At 36.9% G+C, this 17,577-nt stretch overlaps 1 protein-coding gene and 6 non-coding genes across 7 annotated transcripts in view; 1 reads left to right on the top strand and 6 right to left on the bottom strand.

Moving 5' to 3' along the window:
- The window catches only part of LOC110439461 (uncharacterized), a 1,085,403-nt gene that overhangs the window by 685,433 nt on the left and 382,393 nt on the right, over nt 1-17,577 (top strand). The gene's annotated exons all lie outside the window — the stretch shown is intronic.
- trnat-ggu (transfer RNA threonine (anticodon GGU)) lies at nt 12,788-12,861 on the bottom strand. Its single transcript has one exon. It is a non-coding gene; the product is annotated as a tRNA-Thr (tRNA).
- Nucleotides 13,137-13,210, bottom strand: trnat-agu (transfer RNA threonine (anticodon AGU)). The gene has a single exon. It is a non-coding gene; the product is annotated as a tRNA-Thr (tRNA).
- trnat-ugu (transfer RNA threonine (anticodon UGU)) lies at nt 13,393-13,466 on the bottom strand. Its single transcript has one exon. It is a non-coding gene; the product is annotated as a tRNA-Thr (tRNA).
- trnas-gcu (transfer RNA serine (anticodon GCU)) lies at nt 15,765-15,851 on the bottom strand. Its single transcript has one exon. It is a non-coding gene; the product is annotated as a tRNA-Ser (tRNA).
- trnas-gcu (transfer RNA serine (anticodon GCU)) lies at nt 16,403-16,484 on the bottom strand. Its single transcript has one exon. It is a non-coding gene; the product is annotated as a tRNA-Ser (tRNA).
- trnas-gcu (transfer RNA serine (anticodon GCU)) lies at nt 17,042-17,123 on the bottom strand. Its single transcript has one exon. It is a non-coding gene; the product is annotated as a tRNA-Ser (tRNA).

The following is a 17,577-nucleotide window of genomic DNA, read 5'->3' as shown; positions in this document are numbered from 1 at the left end:
ATTTCATTGTGGTGCTTTTATTGTTTACAAGTTTGGAGCCTGTTGATCTTTGACATGTAACCCATTTTTTATTGCTCTGTTTGGTTTGTTCTAAACTGTTTTGAAAAAGGAAAAAATAAAAGTTGGCTCATGTATCATCATCATTCTGACGCAAGCTCACAGCGTTCAGCATGTAGTTTTGCTGCTGTTGGATCAAAAACAACAGCTGCCATTCATGTTCAAACACTTCAAAAATAATTATATAGGCCGTTCTGTCTTTATAAATAATGTCTTACATTTTACATTGAATTCTGTCCAAAATAGATTGACTTTTGTCTCTTTGCTAAAATAAATTATTATTGTATTTGACTGTAACTATCTTTTTTTAATTAGGCTAGCTGCCTTATTCTCTTCAAAGACCAGCTCTCATACAGAGATCATTATTTCAGTGTTTTTCCAGGATATACCCACTGCGCCACCGTGCTGCATCTTATGGATGTTTATTAAAAACAAGTTATGTAATATCAATTGTTTCATACCTTTGCTTTGACCTTAATAAAAAAATTCAGATTTGGAACTTTTAATGTAGACATTGAGAACCCTTGTTTCAGGCTATCATTAACAGATCATGAGCCTACACTGTAAAAAATTGCTGTTAAAAAACGGTCAGATTCTACAGTAAAATAATGTTTTTTCACTAAAACAGTAATATTCTGTTAAAAACAGTGCTTTCTGGGTAACATTTTTGTTTTCGAGAAAGTAACCAACTGCAGAAAACTGTGAGCTAACAGAGTTCAGATTCGATGTTTTGAAGTCTGTGTTTGAAATCACGCTTTGTGTCCTTGTTCACTACTTCATACACTAGTTAACTAATATAGTTCACCTGACAGTTTTAATGAACACTAATGAGTGGATTCAGACACTGATGAACACCTGCTGTTAATAATCACAATTACTGAAGGAAAGAGAAACAAGAAACACAAACAGTGACTTGAGTTACAACATAAAATAAAATAAAATAAAATAAAATAAAACAGCTTTAGTCTCAGCAGAGGATCATTAAACAACTTCACAAACAACAGCAGACACACTTATTACTGACTGATTTGACTATCCATACTACTCCCATTGAGATCCAACAGAAATTAAGGTGTTTTTTGTGTCACCGTAATGGAGTGAGGGCCTGATTTAGTTGGGCTCTTCACCCTTGAACTCATTTAATAAGACTTTTGAACTGCTATAATGCAGAATTTACAAAACGTTTGAACTATAGCAATAAAGTTTGGAAGTCAATAAATAGAGAAATCTATTTGTCTGAAATTTGTTCTGATAAATGTTTTATTATAAATCTGGAAGAAAGACCTCATGCAATAGATTTTATGCTTAGTTGCAGGTATTAATTTAATTAATGAGAAGTGGAAACAGAAAAGATACCTCCGTAATTACTTAAAAGTTAAGAAATAACATACAAAAACAGTTCAGTCATGACAAATACACTCTCAGACCTCATGAATCTGACCTTGTATCTCAATAATGGTAAAATCTCAAATGTTTTATGCTGCAATGCATGCTGGGAGTGGCACGGTACAAATATCCCAGCATGCATTGTGGTATAAATAAATGTTGTATAATGGTCTAACACTTTTCTTTATTTGTGTTTGATTCTGCTGTTGTTTATGTTTAGACTTTCAGTTGCCTGTTTGTGAGTTAAACTGTTAATTTTGTTAGTTGTCACCATTATTGAGGTTCATATGCTGATTATTGATGTCTGTTTGAGTGCGATTTACGCCATAGAGCAGTGTTATTGTCCAAGATATTCTTAAAAACTTCCAGAAATCATTGCCATATATAGATATATTATGTAAAACAATAGATTTAACATTGAATAGGAGCAGTGAATTTTATTATACTAAATGAGAACAGACTCTGCCATTTAATAGCAACATGAACATCACCAGATCTTATTTAGGTTTTTGGCTGGCTTGCCTCAACAAAGGAGCTTTTTAAACAAAGTTCTTAACAATTGCAGCAGCCAAGATATACAAAAGTTAAAAATGACAGGGCTAAGAGCCCAACTAAAGCAAACTCTTTTCTCCATGATGGTGACGTAAAACTTTAACTTTTTCTCAAGAAGAACTTTAGTAGATGTTATACAAAAATACATGTATTAAGTAATAAGTGTAGCTGGTGATGATGTTTGTAGAGTTGTTTAATCATCCGCTGATCATTTAAATGATTTAATCATTTGTTGTTCTTCAGGTTATTTCATTATAAAGCTGTGACTAAAGTTTTGTATGTTCTGTTCTTGTTTTTTCCCTTCAGTATTTCTACATTTGTTCATTGTTAATCCTCAATTATCATTTAATTAGTCATTTAATTAATTAATTCACTTCAGCTTTGCTCCATGTTTCTTGAACACTCAGTAGTGTGGACACTTCAATAAAAACTGAAGTATATGCTCTGGGGTTTAAAGGGTTAAAGGTGTGAGAGGTAAAAACACAGTGTAAAAATGTATTTTAACAGTAATATACTGTTAATTTACACTACGGAAATAGACTGTAAAAAAAAACAGTAGATTGCTGGCAACCACAGCTGCCAGTAGATTACCGTTAAATCAAGGAAAAAACAGTATTTTACTGTAAAACCTGAAGCTAATTTCTTCTGTATGTCACCGTTGTGGAGGAGAGTAGAGCCAGTGTATGAGTTAAAGATGAACAACGAGCTGCTGATGTTATTCTGCATGTTTCTCTATTTAAAGATAGCGGCTGTTTAGTGGCTGATGCAGTAAGAATCTCTCTGGTGATTTCAGATTTACATGTATGTGTGCTGTTGTGAAAAATAAGACATTAGAGTTAAACCGAACTTTTCTAATTAACTAAAATAAGTTATCATTATAAGTATGCTTCTAAGCATATATAGCACATTACTTCATAAACTCATTCAGCAGTTGACCAAGTTGAGGCAGTTGCTTTCAGTGAGCAAAATGAGTTAACTTGAGTATTGTGTAAATCAATGTAGTCCATGTATTTTTACAGCAACATACTGTAAAATAACAGTACATTGCTGGCAACTGCAGCTGCCAGTATTTTACTGTTTTTTAACTGGACAATTTTTAACAGTGTAGAAATCTGCACTGGACTATTTTTTTCAGTCTGATTCCCACTGGGTTTTATTTTGCACCCAATCGCCCCTGCTATTTATTCACTCTTTGTTTATTTAAAACAAAATTCTTCTGACTGTTAATTCCCTGTTAAGACAGCGGTGAAGCCGAATGGTCTCTCTTTGCTGAACCTTTATGTTCTGTGCAGATCTGGGTCAGTCGGCATGAATATGGTTTCATTTTCCACACTGGGGCTGATAACAGAGTTCTCTGGAATTATTGTAAAAAATGCATTGTTGCCTTGGTAATGTAAGCGTAATTTCAACAAAAAATGTGAGAAAGTGGCATGAGAATAATGTCAAATGTGCGAGTCTTGTAAAATAATAAAAATTCTACATATATCCTCCAATTTTCATTTTAATTTGAAGCAAGCTAACAAAAAAATACAAGACATTTTGTAAAAATGTACCAAAAGTTTAAAATATTCATTTAACAGTTTAATTGTTAATAGAAAAATATATTTGTATAAATATACAATGCTTAGCACTGTTGACCGCACAGCAAGAAGGTCACTGGTTCGAGTCTCGACAGGGTCAGGAGTGTTTCTGTGTGGAGTTTGCATGTTTTCCGTGTGTTGGTGTGGGTTTCCTCCAGGTGCTCCGGTTTCCCTCACAGTCCAAACACATGCGCTATAGGGGAATTTAATTTACTAAAATGGCCGTGGTGTGTGTGTGAATGAGAGTGAATGGGTGAATGGTGGAAGAGCATCCACTGCGTAAAATATATGCTGGACTAGTTGGCAGTTCGTTCTGCTGTGGCGACACCTGATAAATAAGGGACTAAGCCAAAAGAAAGATTAATAAATGAGTTTTAAGACTGTCTGGACTCGGCCGGACTCGGATGTTAAGGACTCGGACTTAAGTCCGACTCAACCCCTTTTGGACTCGGACTTGGACTTGTACTCGACTGGTTAAGGACTTGGTCTCGACTTGGACTCGACAAAGGTGGACTCGACCCCAACTCTATAAGGCGCTAACGAACTTCTTCCAGACTCTAACCATCACTATAAAATAAATATTCAACACAAATGTTAATTATCAGTAAGAAAAAAGTCGGGAACATTTGAATGTAATATTCGAGTGCTTTTAAGGACTAAATTTACCTGAAATTGGCAAAAGCAGCTGCATGAGCAACTTTGTTGACAGCCAGATTGAGTGAGCGCCATTGCTTAGGGATTAGGGAGTCGACTCCAAAAGAGTCGATTTCTCGATTCCTCAATGGACATTGTGCTGTAATCGGTCTTTGTCAGGTGATGTCACCGTTGTAAACACCGAGTTGCATTGTGGGACATAGCCGCCATTTGTGTTGTATCCGAGTTAACGTGAGCTGTTATGTGGCTTTAGCGTCTTTCGCAGAGTAAATACAGTGTTACGTTCTTGTTGTGTTAAGGGCTGTAATAGTAAATCACACGATCGAAAAGGTAATAAATGATCACGACGACATATTTTAAATTTCCCGCTCGGAAGAAAGTATATTGACAGACTGTAGCAGTAACAACAGACACATCGGGTGTTCTGGCCAGCTGCATTAAGACGCAAAATATATCTTCATTTCTCCGTTTATGCTCTCAACATTATCACAAAGGTAAGTACGAAAGATTATTTAAGTAACTTTACAACTGTCATTGCTTGAGCTTCAAATAATTTTATTAATTCAATGTAACACTTTAGTTTTGGGGGTAGAACTGCATTTAAATATTTACGAATCAATTTAGTGCTTATGGAATTAAGATGGTAAAGTATTTTATTGGAAAAATATTGTAAAATACTTTTTTACAACTTAGATTTGCTGATGTACTCACTCCCTGACAAAAAGTACATTTTTGACTGTCCTTTTTCTGAAAATAAAGTTTTTTGTTGAAATCATTCCCTTAAATGTTTTAAATCTCCAGGCTGTAACTTCATGAAACTGCAGTTAAAAAACCCAGTTCTTTTCCACTGTAGAAAAAATATAAATATATTGGATGACAAAGTTAATGCTTAAAAGTTAAAAATTCAATTCAGGTTTATTATGCTCAAATATGTCATATTTTTCATAAGCATGTAGCATTATAGTACATTTATTTTTTACTTATTCTTTCTGTGTTATATTTTTTGCTGTATATACATTTCTAACTTTGTCATTGCCAGCCAAGCTTCATATGACCCAGACTGAGCAGCATCTCTACATCTGGGCCACACAGAAACTACACAGACAGACACTGCACACTCTGCAAGACAAACTTAGAGGAGGGAAAGAAAACCAACACTGCAGTCAGCTGAAGATGTGGACGACCAACATGCTGAGAAGGAGACACTTGAGGTTGAAGATGGTGACAGATACTGATGAGAAGACACACAACACTAAGGAGGTAGCTGAGACAAACAATGTAAATTGTGTATAGACACGTGTAGAAGTAAACCACCTGTTGGAGGAGAACTGACAGCTGCTGTGTGAACTTGAAGGATACAGGATGTCTGATGGATTTTGTAACAAGAATGATGCTAAAGTACCAAACAGTAAAAAAAAAAAAAACCCACACAAAATCTTAATAACAAGCACAGAGCCATAAACATGATACTCCCTTGTGAAGGTGAAGATGTCACATTACAGCATAGGATTGTAACTGTCAAACAAGCCAACGTTCGACTGAAGTGTAGAAGAGCTGTAGATGTCAATAAGAGTTAAAAGCCCAGGTGTATAAATGTTTTTTTGTGCATAATAGCTACATTATTTAAAAAAATTCCAATTTCATTTTTGTAACTGTTTTCTTTTGCTATGTGTATGAGTGTGTTTTGCTGATGTTTCATCCTGTCTTATGTAAACAGTATGAGGCATTCCTCCAGAAATGACTTTTCCCTCAGTGCCTGAATAAAAATATAATTTGTATAAATGTAAATAAATGGAGGATGACTTAAAATGTGTTATCTCATTTATTGTTTATGTTCTTCACAATCACAAAACTGGTACATCAGAACCAAATACAAGGTAAGCAGTTATTACTTGAACTAAATCCTTTAAAGAACTGAGACAAGTGCTTTTGCTTAAAGTTAAACAATAAGTCAATCAGTAGTTTGAGCTAAATAGTTCACCCACAAATTTAAAGTCACTTACTATTTACCTGCCATCAAGTGGTTCTAAACCTTTGAGTTTATTTTTTCTCTTTACACTAATAAAGATATCATAAAGTAAGCTGAATGTCACAGTGTAAAACTAAAAGACTGTGACTAACAAACACGCATCACATTGCACTCACTTTTAAACATGGACCTTTGTGTTATTTGTATTGTGCATGTGTGTGTTTGTGTAATGTGTATATGTTGTTTTTTTTCTGTCCAGATTAGCATTGTGTTTATGTAAAAATTTTACTTTTATGTCAAACAATAGCCCATATGAACACTGAAATAACCACAGACACATTTTCTTTCAAACTTCATTTATTAACCAAACATATAGAGTTTACATATACTTACCAGTTTCCTATTCTCAGCACCAAACCTGTTTAACTTTCAAACAAAGCCATTTATACAGATTTTCCCGCCTTCACTTTGGAGCAGCCATTTTCCATAACATCATCAGAGTCACAACCCCCTGGTCAGTATATAAAAATCACAGTTTTGTTGTTTAAATTTGTATTGGTTATTTGTTGTGTTGTATTTTGAGTTTTGTATGCATATTCATTTACTTGCATTAATTTATATTTCTGTTGAATGTCTTTTTATGTATTTTTTTTTGTCTACATGGTAACCCACTACCATTAAAATGGTTTAACCCATGGGCGGGGCCAATACAATAAAATGGCCCCAAACATTCACTTGGTGTGGGTAGTTGTAGGAGAAGGTTGTGTTTTGTCAACAGTTTTGGTAACAGTTTTTGTTCAGGTCATTTACTTGATTTAGCTGAACAAGCCTGTATATACATTGTAAATATTGAATAGTTTATTTTTCTTTATTGTTATTTTGTCACTTTCACATGTTTTGCTGGATTTTTGTTTTCACTTTGTGTAAATAAATCACTCTTCACTTTCACCAGCGGCTTCTGTGACACCTTTTTGCCTCCATCCACCCGGTCAATCGTAACACTGAAAATCTGTAATTGAAATTGTAGAAAAACCAACAAATACAATGGAAGTCAATATTTACAGGTTTTCAGCTTTTATCATAATATCTGTATTTGTGTTCAACATATCTTAATATTTGGGTGTATTATTTTATCTAATGTTTATTTTATTTAATGTTCTCTATGCACTCAATGTATTTGACTAAATAAAATTATGATAGTATTTACATTTTTTGTTCTGTTGCTTTCATTACATTTATGGTTCATATTTGTAAAATACTTCAGATACAAACATCTATCCAATAGTTTGTAAATGTAAGTATTAGATGTATCTAATGAAAAAAACAAAAAAATGCAATACATAATTACAAATACTTACTGTGGTTTAATGGGGTTCAAACTAAAACAATGTATATTAAGACATTGATGATATACAGTATGACATGTCATTATCAGCAATGAGGAGTCTGCGGCAGCGCACTCCGTTGGTTTGCAGTTAATTCAAACCGATCTATACCCTGCATGTAAGTCAGTTTATCAAAATAACGATCCCTGGCATGTTTGTTTAGTTTATTGCGGTACCGCGTGCTCTTGATTTTCTTGTACTTCTTCAGCTTGACCTTTTTATGGCATGTATCTCTCTTGCGTTATGTGTCTCTCTGAAGTTGTCACGCAAAGCGAAACCACAAAAATGGCGCCGGTGTGACGTCACACACAACAAACGCACGTGACTGACAAAGACCGATACAGTCTCCTCGGGCTGCCCCTCGTGTTGCTCTGTGTGTGCTGTTCCTGATGTTTACAAACTGACTGAGAGGTGGGGATGACAGACCATGAATGATTTTATACAACAGGCAAATGTTTGAGTACTTAATGACATTTTCCCAGCTTAACAGTTTATGTTTTTGCAAAATGCTACAATGATGATGTCTTAGAGGCTTTTTCTCCAGTATTTTAATTGACTGTTTGTAAAGTGACTCTATGGGTTTTAGTGTTGTTTTGTTTGCTTGTGACCAGGTTGTTAGACAGTAGGTTATATGTGATAAAATCATTGAATGCATGAATATTTAAGCTGCCTGCAATGATAAATGTGATCTTATATTGAATTTACCACGGTTACATACCTTTTTAATTTGTGATTTAAATGTTAATTTAGAGTCAATTTGCACCCCAAGATATTTAAAATCAGATACAATTTGTAATTTGTCCCCATCCACGTATATGTCTGTTAGATTATTTACTATGTTTGTTTTAGAAAAGTACATTGCAACAGTTTTGCTTACATTCAGTTTTAAACAAGACTGGTTTAACTATTCTGACACATGAGCCATAGCTTGTGTAAGTTTTTCTGCTACTTGGGTCGTGTTTTTACCATGTGTATAAATAACTGTTTCATCTGCATACATCTGAATCAGGATATTTTGACAGACTGAAGGAAGGTCATTTATGTAGAGAGAAAATAACAAAGGTCCCAAAATGGAACCTTGAGGTACACCCGTGGGCAGAGAGAGCGGGGAAGAGTGATAATTATTAATTCTCACTGATTGTGATCGATTTGATAAATATGATTCAAACCACTTCAATGACTCTGGTGACATATTAAATTTAGTTAATTTGGACAATAATATTTTATGATTTACAGTGTCAAAAGCTTTTTTCAGGTCAAGAATCACAGCACCAACTACACCACCTTTATCCAGTAGATGTTTAATATTTTCTATGAGAAAACAATTTGCAGTTTCAGTGGAGTGTTGAGATCTGAAACCGAATTGCATTGGATGAAGAGAAAATGTAGTGGTGTTTAGATGTTTAATTAATTGATTGGCAATGAGTTTCTCTGCAACTTTAGACACAGTGGGAATAATACTGATTGGCCTATAGTTGGAAAGTGAATAATGATCCCCGTTTTTAAAAATTGGAATGACAGCAGATGACTTCCATACACATGGAAATATTGCTTCAGAAATGGAACGATTGAGAAGTTTAGTTATTGGGGTTAATAGTGTAGAACTAAGTTCTTTCAACATAAGAGAGTCTATACCAAAAGTTTCTTTAGTTCTGGAGGATTTGAGAGATTTTATTGCCTGTAAGGCATCAGATTCTGAGATATTACTTATGCTGAAAATTGGCTGTGAACTATTTAAAGAGCACATGTTAGAAATTTTTGATGGACACAATGGGACCATATTTGAAACTGAGTTAATAAAAAATTATTAAAGGCCTCTGCAATTTTGCAGGCGTTATTTGTGATATGCCCATCTATCATAACTTCCAACATCTTTTTGTTTTTTGTATCATGTCTAACAACTTTTTTTAGTTGGTTCCAGATTGTTTTAGAATCCCCTTTTGCTTTTTCTATTAATGTTAGGAAATAATCAGCTTTGGCTTTTCGTATGTTTTTTACTACTCTATTTCTTAATGTTGTAAACATGTTTCTATCACTAGCCGATTTACTCTTAATTACTTTTTTAACGCAAAATCTCTCTCTTTCATTAGTTTTAGTATGTCAGAGTTAATCCAGGGTAGTATATTTTTATTGTGTTTGCATTTAAGTTTAGTGCTGAATTCTTTACTGTTTTCTCGATTGTTCCTACAAAAGATCCACGGTCCTTTTCAAGATCAGTACCCAGTAATAGTCTGTCCCAGTCAATTTGCTCTACAGCATTTTTAAATCCGTCCCTTCTATTTCTTGGTATTCCTATAAATTCATGTTCTCTGGCAGAAAATTTAAATCTCTTTTTGGAGAGTTTTCTGGCCACAAGTGTCAAATTGTGGTCAGAAATGCCAGCTAACATATTATAGGTTTTAATTATCCTTTCAGGTCGGTTGGTAAATATTAGATCAATCTGAGTACTACTTGAAGTGGTGATTTTTGTGGGACCATTTATCATTTGAACAAGGTCAAATTTGTCAGTTATTCTTTTAAGTTTGTTTCTACAAGATGTATCCTCCCAGTTTATGTTAAAATCCCCTAAAATAACAGTTTCTTTATTTAAGTTACTTTCTTTAAGTAACTTTTCAAACCTATCATAAAAAGTACCATCCGAGGATGGGGGACGATAAATCACAATGATTTTAAATGACATTTGGGGTGATAGTCTGACATTTAAACCCAAGCATTCGAATTCATAATCACAAAGCCAATTAATTTCCTCACATTGGAGATTATCTTTTACATATATCATAACACCACCACCTTTTGCTCCTTCTCTGTCTTTCCTGAACATTGTATAGCCAGATATGTTAAATGCCGCAGAAGGGGCATATTTGTACAGCCATGTCTCAGATAGGCAAAGGTAGTCCAGGTTTGAGTTAGTTAACAGATGGGTAATTTGTTCAGATTTAGATAAAATGCTTCTTATATTTAAATGCCTACCTAAAAGACCTTTGGGTTTCATTTTAGGGTCCCACACAATTTTTGAGTTATTAACAGTGTTAAAGAACGCATGTTTCCGGTTTTTGACAACCCCTGGGTTGAGCCGTTTCCTGTTTACACTGTTCGTTGCCATGGTGCTCGCGCTGTCATTCAAAAAAGTTTGTTGTTGTTGCTGCGTTTCTGGATCAGGTCTCTTGTTTCCACGAAACGCACACACCCGTCCAGCGAACTCCCGACCGAAGCTTCTGTCCGACATGCCGACACACAACCTCGGATGCGTTTTTTCCCCCTGCCGCTCGCCATCCAACCACCCCGGAACCGCGGCCGCGCCTTTCACACACTCTACCCCCTGGACAGACAGCTTGAGCGTATTTGGCGTCGGGCAGAGAGAAAGCAGAGAATTAGCCTGTTGTGCAGACGATAACAAAAGTGTACATGAAGAGCATACCTGTAAGGTAAGAGTAGCGCGTTTGTCCTCCGTTTGAGGGTTAGCCTCTCTCAGCGTCTTGAAGTGGTGCGGGCCTGGGCACGGGTCGATATCCCCAGATAACATCAAGCATATTGCGATAATAAGTCCTGTCCGTGACGATTGTGTAGTTGTCATTGCTTTTTTTTTCTTTGTGATCTTGTTATACAGCGATGGGTATACCATGGTCACAGCCAGTGCATAAGTTCCATAGCCTGTACTTGTCCTTGCCAGTTCGTTACCTTTTCGTTTGTAGCCCAGATCCTTGTATATATGCGGATTGTCATTATGATAAGACAGTGGATAGATGCTGCAAAACATCCGAACCGGATCCACACGAATAGCCGCTGTCAAGCTTGTAAAATAACAGTAGACTAGGAGTGTTATGACAACACCTGTTCCACCTGTCGCCATCTTGGCCTCAGCCAAGTTTCTTACCAGACAGGCACTTTGACCAACTAAGCCACAGCGCCAACGCTGAACAGGTGGCAAGACGTTTTTGCACACAGAGACTAAAAAAAGACAGCAAGTCTTAAAATGGCAAGCAAAGAGGTTGTTTAACTCTATTTGTCGCACTATTCATTACGCCTCAAAGCTATACAATTTTATAATTCATTCCGGTAAGCTCTATAAAACAAGCACACGCACCACCTGGACTAAGGCGCTGCTGGGATTAGAGGCCAGGATCTCCTGTTTACAAGACAGGCGCTTTGACCAGCTAAGCCACAGCTCCACAGAAATTCATGGTAAGAGACATTTGCCGGATAACAAAAATCGAAGAAGAAAAAATAATACACAACAAAAACCAGCATGTCAGGATGCAGAAAATGCTGACAAGACGGACGCGGTCTTTTAGAGTCTGGATGATCATGTCTCAAACCTGACCGGTAACCTGGCCTCTGTTCAAGATCAAAGCAAAAAGTGCATGAATTTATTTTTATTTAATCTATCCTAAATCATGTGTTAAGTGTTTTTTGGTACCTCCAGTTTTATTACATCCAAACCCAGAGTCAGCTCGGAAAATGGAAATCAGGACAAACATATGCTATCGGCCATTGAAAGAGTTTCAGATCAGAAAGCCACTCTCCCATAATCTGAGGGAAAGGTGCAGTTTGGATTTGAACCTAGCACCTGCTGTTCCCAAGATAGGTGCTCTGGCCAACTTAGTCTTAACACTAAAAGAAAAAACCTCTTGATACGATACTTCCAAACGCAGTTTCATCTAAGACAGTGGGGGGGAAGCAAAATTTACTGTGCTTTCTACTCAGTTACTTTGCACATGCATAAAGAGGCTCTTGTACGACAAATCCAAAAGGCGTGATCTTAACAATAGGTGGCAGTTACTTTTCCCCAAAACTACAGGTTGCCGACGAGTCATTCCTCAAGCCCACTAGGCCCTACATCGTTTTCTAATCTCCCTTATTTAAAACAGCTCAATTAAGTCATCGGCTTTATTGTAGAGTACCCCTAGTATCTGAGCCTGCACTGCGCAATGAAAGAAAGAAGCAAAAGGGGATGGACAGATGCCTAAAATGTTAGAAACGCACCACACCTTAAGTCAGTTAAGAAAAAGAGCAAAGCTTGCAACTCTGGTGGGACTCGAACCCACAACCTTTGAATGGCTCAGCTCACAGCCTAGAAGTCCAATTTGTCCAATGCGCTATCCATTGCACCACAGAGCCTGAGTGTTCTGCTTTCTGTAGCACTTTTGCACAGAAAGCACTTTTTAGTACTCTCTGGCCCATGAAAGAACAGCCAACGGCGTACATGGCACTGTTGGGAATCGAAGCCAGGATCTCCTGTTTACCAGACAGGCACTTTGACCAACTAAGCCACAGCGCCAAACAACCTTGACAGGGGTTAATTGTTTAATTTTCAAAAAAATAAAAAAAAACTAACAACGGTAGCGCTGCATGTGGGAATGTCTGGACTTGAAATATTAAAGTCCAATTGGTTAGGCAATACCACACTATGCTATATAAAGCCATCGTCCAAAGCCCTCTTGAACGAGCAGCGTTCTTAAGGATTTGAGTTTTGTTAAGAAACCGACTGCTAAACATCCCGCTGTGTAAACACTCGTTACTCTTAACAAAAAGCAGACATGAAACCTGTACATTAGGCACTGCTGAGATTTGAACCCAGGATCTCCTGTTTACTAGACAGGCGCTTTGACCAACTAAGCCACAGCACCAACGCTGAAGGTCAAGATGTTTTTGCACACAGAGACAAAAAAAAGACAGCAAGTCTTAAAATGGCAAGCAAAGAGGTTGTTTAACTCTATTTGTCACACTATTTATTACGCCTCAAAGCTATACAATTTTATAATTCATTCCGGTAAGCTCTATAAAACAAGCCCACGCACCACCTGGACTAAGGCGCTGCTGGGATTAGAGGCCAGGATCTCCTGTTTACAAGACAGGCGCTTTGACCAGCTAAGCCACAGCGCCACAGATATTCACAGTAAGAGACATTTGCCCGATAACAAAAATCGAAGAAGAAAAAATAATACACAACAAAAACCAGCATGTCAGGATGCAGAAAATGCTGACAAGCCGGACTTGGTCTTTTAGAGTCTGGATGATCATGTCTCAAACCTGACCGGTAACCTGGCCTCTGTTCAAGATCAAAGCAAAAAGTGCATGAATTTATTTTTATTTAATCTATCCTAAATCATGTGTTAAGTGTTTTTTGGTACCTCCAGTTTCATTACATCCAAACCCAGAGTCAGCTCGGAAAATGGAAATCAGGACAAACATATGCTATCGGCCATTGGAAGAGTTTCAGATCAGAAAGCCACTCTCCCATAATCTGAGGGAAAGGTGCAGTTTGGATTTGAACCTAGCACCTGCTGTTCCCAAGACTGGTGCTCTGGCCAACTTAGTCTTAACACTAAAAGAAAAAACCTCTGGGTATGATATTTCCAAACGCAGTTTCATCTAAGACAGTGGAGGGGGAGCAAAATTTACTGTGCTTTCTACTCAGTTACTTTGCACATGCATAAAGAGGCTCTTGTACGACAAATCCAAAAGGCGTGATCTCAACAATAGGTGGCAGTTACTTTTCCCCAAAACCACAGCTTGCCTTCGAGTCATTCCTCAAGCCCACTAGGTCCTACACCGTTTTCGAATCTCCCTTATTTAAAACAGCTCAATTAAGTCATCTGAGTGTTCTGCTTTCTGTAGCACTTTTGCACAGAAAGCACTTTTTAGTACTCTCTGGCCCATGAAAGAACAGCCAACGGCGTACATGGCACTGTTGGGAATCCTGCACTGCGCAATGAAAGAAAGAAGCAAAACGGCAAAACGGGATGGACAGATGCCTAAAATGTTAGAAACGCACCACACCTTAAGTCAGTGAAGAAAAAGAGCAAAGCTTGCAACTCTGGTGGGACTCAAACCCACAACCTTTGAATGGCTCAGCTCACAGCCTAGAAGTCCAATGCGCTATCCTTTTTTTTTTTTTATTAGAAAAATTTTTCAAATTTTACAATACATACATTTAAAAACATTTAAAACATCAGTTCAGAAGCATATTAAAATATCATTTACAAACATTTCTTAAGACATTATGTTGGTATCAAAACAGGAAAACAACAAGCATAATCATTCTGGCAAATCTATTTTTAAACCATCTATTGAGTACATAATATAAGGAGTATTCAACATAAACGTTTTGTAAAATCCAGTCTCTTTTTCTTGCATTCTAAAATATTGTTCCACAGTTTTTATATAGTTTTCCAGTTTTCTTTTATACATTTTCCATAACTCTATTTTAGCATTTTTATTTTTCACAACGTTTCTTCTTTCCCAAATTACAGTTCTTGCAACTGATAGAAACAAATTGGCAATTCTTGTTTTACTTCCATTAAAACCAAATAAAAATATTTTATACCATTCTGTCTCCTCCTCAATCTGCTCTGTTTCACTTGGCATCATTTGTTTCATCATTTCTTTTAACTTTGCCATAAATGTATTTAATTCAACACATTTTAAAAACAAATGCATAATACCGTCATTTTCCATACCACATATTTTGCATAATGCATTCTCACTGCTTCCAATTTGTGCCAGTTTTGTTTCAGTGAAAATAACATTATGTCTGATAAAATAATCCAACGTTTCAATTTTTACGTCTAAATATTTCCATTTTAAATTTTTCCAGATTCCCTCTTCATCTATTTCCACAAAGATTTTTTTTCCAAAATTGTTATGCACTTTGTTTCTGAAACAAATGTAGAAATTTTAGAGAACACATTCTTGAAAATCCTTCTCATTTTCCTTTAAAATCACTTTCACATTATCATTGCTTTCATTATTTTGTTCAATTTTAACTATCCATTCTTTAGGTATTGCACTTTTCACTATTTCAAATTGTTTTACCAGAGTTTCTCTTTTGACATCTTCCCCAATCTCATCCATGGCATCCACAATTACTTGGTTGGTAAAAACCCTTCTTTAATCTCATATAAAACATCCTTAACCTGACAAACACCTGCTTCCAACCAATATTTAAAAGATACTTCTTTCTCGTGTTAAAATATTAGCATTTAAAAACAAAGGTTGATTTAATAACATGTTCCTCCCTTCAGGTTTAAAATCTACGTGACTTAAAAACTCACTCCATGCTTGTAAAACTTTCCTATAAAAATCAGGAATCCCAGTCATCATGCTTTGTTTCAGTTTCATCCATAAAATATCATCATTCATATTAAAACCCCCACATTTGTTAAGATAAAACCTCATTACATACGAGGATGGGACTCAAACCCACGCGTGCAGAGCACAATAGATTAGCAGTCCATCGCCTTAACCACTCGGCCACCTCATCACGTACTTTCCTTCTTCTCGGTGGAGGCTGGACTGTGGCACATATTTGTATATTTATGTTTCTGCAACTATTTTCGGTCAGATGACTTTCAGTTTTGACATATGAACGACAGATCAAATGAACGACAAAAATGGGATTTGATGGACTCTTCCACCTCGTCATGTATGTACTCACTTTCATGATGGGGGCTGGAATATGACATTTCTGTATATATTGGCTGCTATTTTCGGTAAAGATGACGTTAAATTTTGCAACAACATCCTTCAAAACGATAAGAGCGTGCGAGTAAAACACCTTCCACGGAAGCACTGGACTCTTTCAAACGCCAGAGCATTTGAACGACAAGGATGGGATTCAATGGACCCTTCCACCTCGTCATGTATGTACTCACTTTCATGATGGGGGCTGGACTATGGCATATATGTTTGTATTTGCAGCTATTTTCGATAAAGTTGACATAAAATTTTGCAACAACATCCTTCAAAACGCTAAAAGAGTGAGAGTAAAAGAAATTCTACAGAAACACCATTATCTCTCGAATGCCAGAACACATGAGCGACGAGGATGGGATTCGAACCCACGCGTGCAGAGCACAATGGATTAGCAGTCCATCGCCTTAACCACTCGGCCACCTCGTCTTGTATTTTCCTTCTTCTCTGGTGGAGGCCGGACTGTGGCACATATTTGTAAATGTATGTTTCTGCAACTATTTTCGGTAAGATGACTTTCAGTTTTGCCGTATGAACGACAGAGCAAATAAACGACAAAAATGGGATTCGATGGACTCAGCCACCCCGCCATGTATGTACTCACTTTCCTGTTGGGGGCTGAACTATGGCATTTCTGTATGTATTTGCTGCTATTTTCGGTAAAGATGACGTTAAATTTTGCAACAACATCCTTCAAAACGATTAGAGCGTGCGAGTAAAACACCTTCCACGGAAGCACCGGCCTCTTTCAAACGCCAGAGCATTTGAACGACAAGGATGGGATTCGATGGACTCTTCCACCTCGTCATGTATGTACTCACTTTCATGATGGGGGCTGGACTATGGCATATATGTTTGTGTTTGCAGCTATTTTCGATAAAGATGACTTAAAATTTTGGAACAACATCCTTCAAAAAGCTAAAAGAGTGAGAGTAAAAGTCCTTCTACTGAAACACCATGATCTCTCGAATGCCAGAACATATGAGCGACGAGGATGGGATTCAAACCCACGCGTGCAGAGCACAATGGATTAGCAGTCGATCGCCTTAACCACTCAGCCACCTCGTCACATACTTTCCTTCTTCTCTGGTGGAGGCCGGACTGTGGCACATAATTGTAAATGTATGTTTCTGCAACTATTTTCTGTAAGATGACTTTCAGTTTTGCCGTATGAACGACAAAAATGGGATTCGATGGACTCGGCCACCCCACCATGTATGTACTCACTTTCATGATGGGGGCTGAACTATGGCATTTCTGTATGTATTTGCTGCTATTTTCGGTAAAGATGACGTTAAATTTTGCAACAACATCCTTCAAAAACGATTAGAGCGTGCGAGTAAAATACCTTCCACGGAAGCACCGGCCTCTTTCAAACGCCAGAGCATTTGAACGACAAGGATGGGATTCGATGGACTCTTCCACCTCGTCATGTATGTACTCACTTTCATGATGGGGGCTGGACTATGGCATATATGTTTGTATTTGCAGCTATTTTCCATAAAGTTGACATAACATTTTG

Source organism: Danio rerio, chromosome 4 (assembly GCF_049306965.1).
Source record: "Danio rerio strain Tuebingen ecotype United States chromosome 4, GRCz12tu, whole genome shotgun sequence".
NCBI classification, from domain to species: domain Eukaryota; kingdom Metazoa; phylum Chordata; class Actinopteri; order Cypriniformes; family Danionidae; genus Danio; species Danio rerio.
This window is presented reverse-complemented; position numbering and strand designations above follow the sequence as displayed.